The sequence below is a fragment of the Triticum dicoccoides genome, chromosome 2B (assembly GCF_002162155.2).
Source record: "Triticum dicoccoides isolate Atlit2015 ecotype Zavitan chromosome 2B, WEW_v2.0, whole genome shotgun sequence".
NCBI classification, from domain to species: domain Eukaryota; kingdom Viridiplantae; phylum Streptophyta; class Magnoliopsida; order Poales; family Poaceae; genus Triticum; species Triticum dicoccoides.
Genome location: NC_041383.1, coordinates 583402916 through 583405807, shown reverse-complemented (window position 1 = coordinate 583405807; position 2892 = coordinate 583402916).

Below are 2892 nucleotides of genomic sequence, written 5' to 3'. Positions count from 1 at the left end.
AGCTTGCGAATGCGTCCCGCCCTAAAAGGGCGTGGTATCCACTACTGAACGGGGCCACTTGGAATGTTATCTCTTCGGACCTGTAATTCTCTAGTGTGCCGAATACCACATCGAGTGTGATTTTTCCCGCACATCGTGCCTCCCGACTGGGGATGATTCCTCTTAAATTTGTGCTGCTTTGCTCAATGCGGCTCTTGTCTATTTCCATTTTATTGAGAGTTTCCTCGTAGATGAGATTTAATCCGCTGCCACCGTCCATGAGCACTTTAGTAAGCCGGAAGCCTTCCATAATTGTACTAAGGACCAAGGCGGCTGGTGCTCGGACAGTTCGGAATTGAGGTTCGTCACTGGCATTGAAGGTTATGGCCGCGTCGTTCCATGGATTTATTGTTGCAACATGGCAGACTTCGGCGAGGCCACAGAGTGCTCTCTTGTGCTTGTTATTTGAGGCGAAAATCTCGAAGACTGTCAATACTGTATTGTTGATTTCTGTGGGATGATGCTCTGTGGCATTGTTAATGAGGAGATCCTCGCTGCTCTTGGCCACCTGCCGAAGTATCCAACATGCTCTAAGGCTGTGTGTTGGTATGGTATCCGGTGTGGTGTGAATTTTGCATGGCCCATTGAGCCATCCCTCCAATACGGTTCCGCACCCTATAGTGGGCTTCGGTTTCTTTGTAATTGGATCCGGTGACCTGCGAGAGAGCACCCTTTTAGTTCGGACGAGGGGTTTAGTGAGAGCCGGAGGATCCCAGAATTTAGCCTGGGTTTTCCAGGCGCTTTCCATCGCACAGTACTTCTATACTATGGCCGCCAAGTCGGCAAAGTGTGATATGTCACGATGACTTATGGCGTTGAGGTTTCCCTTGTCTGTGCAATTTTTGCAAAAGAATGAGATTGCGTCTTTCTCGTGACAGTCCTTGACCTTGCTCATTACAACGAGGAATATGGCCCAAAAGTGATGTACTGTCTCTTGGGATTGTTGTCTAATGTGGAAAAGATCGCTTGTATCTGGATGGGTGGGTGTATTTAAGTCTGAATCCTGACCCAATCTGACACCCAGGGGCAGAGGAACTTCCGAACTTGGCGGTTCGGGTTCTGAGATGTTGCCCAATTTTTCTGGCCCGTTGTCCAATTCTAAGTTCGGAGTTTGGGTCATGTCCTCCCGTGAACGGGTATCAGGCTCGGAGAGCTGGGGAATCCGGACATAGTTCGTCCTCAAGATAGAGGAAGAATCGCTGCATTGCTCCTCCACCACCGCTATCTGATAGGTTTCCGGCAGAGAGTAATCTCTCTTTGATCGGGTTTAAGCCCAATCCGATCATAGTCCATAGCGACTCCCAAGGCGGCGATGCGATCCAAGAGCTCGTTCAAGGACGAAAGTTCCATTGGATCCATCTGATCGGCGTTTTCCAAACTGACGAGGAGGCTATTTTCAATGACCCGAGAAGTCATCGTCGGCACGGTAGCCGAACGGGCGGTCATGACGAAGCCGCCTAGTCAGAGGGTTTCGCCTAAAGCCAGGGCTCCCCCAGAGGTGATGTTGTCCTTGACAACAAGGCGAGACATCAAACCTTTTCTCGACATCATAGTGGAACTCTCAATGAAAGCACCAATGTCGGTGTCAAAACCGACAGATCTCGGGTAGGGGGTCCCGAACTGTGCATCTGAGGCTAATGGTAACAGGAGGCGGGGGACACAATGTTTACCCAGGTTCAGGCCCTCACTATGGAGGTAATACCCTACTTCCTGCTTGATTGATGTTGATGATATGAGTATTACAAGAGTAGATCTACCACGAGATCATAGAGGCTAAACCCTAGAAGCTAGCCTATGATTATGATTGTTGTTGTCCTACAGACTAAACCCTCCGGTTTATATAGATACCGGAAGGGGCTAGGGTTACACAGAGTCGGTTACAGAGAAGGAAATCTACATATCTGAATCGCTAAGCTTGCCTTCCACGCAAAGGAGAGTCCCACCCAGACACGGGACAAAGTCTCCAATCTTGTATCTTCATAATCCAACAGTCCGACATAAGCATATAGTCCGGCTGTCCGAGGACCCCCTAATCCAGGACTCCCTCACACCCCAAGACGCAGTTGATCTCCTGGATGTGGAACGGGAGATGGCTCTGATCCGGTCGGCCATCTATAAACAAGATATGCATCGATTCCATGCCCGTAATGTCCGAGGTCGAGCGTTCCAGGAAGGAGACCTTGTGCTTCGAGTGGATCAGAAACGACCTCACAAGCTCGCTGCGGTCTGGGCAGGTCCCTTCATCATTAGCAAGGTACTTCTCAATGGAGCTACCACCTCTACAACAAAGCCAAGAAAGTGGACGAGCCACGCGCGTGGAACACACAGCTGCTTCACCATTTCTATACCTAAACCACTCAGATCGACAAGTTGTAATAAGAGTCCTTCAGTTTGCTTACCAAAGACAAGATTTTTGTACTATCTTAATGATTGATTTCCCATAAACATATGTGTTCAAATCTCCTAGTGGGTGGCTTAGCCACGAACCTGATTCTCCTGAGTTAAAAAAGCATTCCGAGTGGAGAGCAATCCTCCACTTGGAGGCTTAGCTGCGACCCGGTACTCACCTAAGTTAAAAAACATTAGAAGTGGAGAGCAATCCTCCCACACGGGGGCTTAGCTGCGACCCCGTACTCGCCTAAGTTAAAAAACGTTCCGAGTGGAGAGCAATCCTCCCACTCGGGGGCTTAGTTGCGACCCCGTATTTGCCTAATTTAAAAAACCATTCCAATTGGAGAGCCATCCTCCCACTCGGGGGCTTAGCTGCGACCCCACACTCTCCTAATTCAAAAAACCATTCCGAGTGGAGAGCAATCCTCCCACTCGGGGGCTTAGGTGCGACCCCGTACTCAC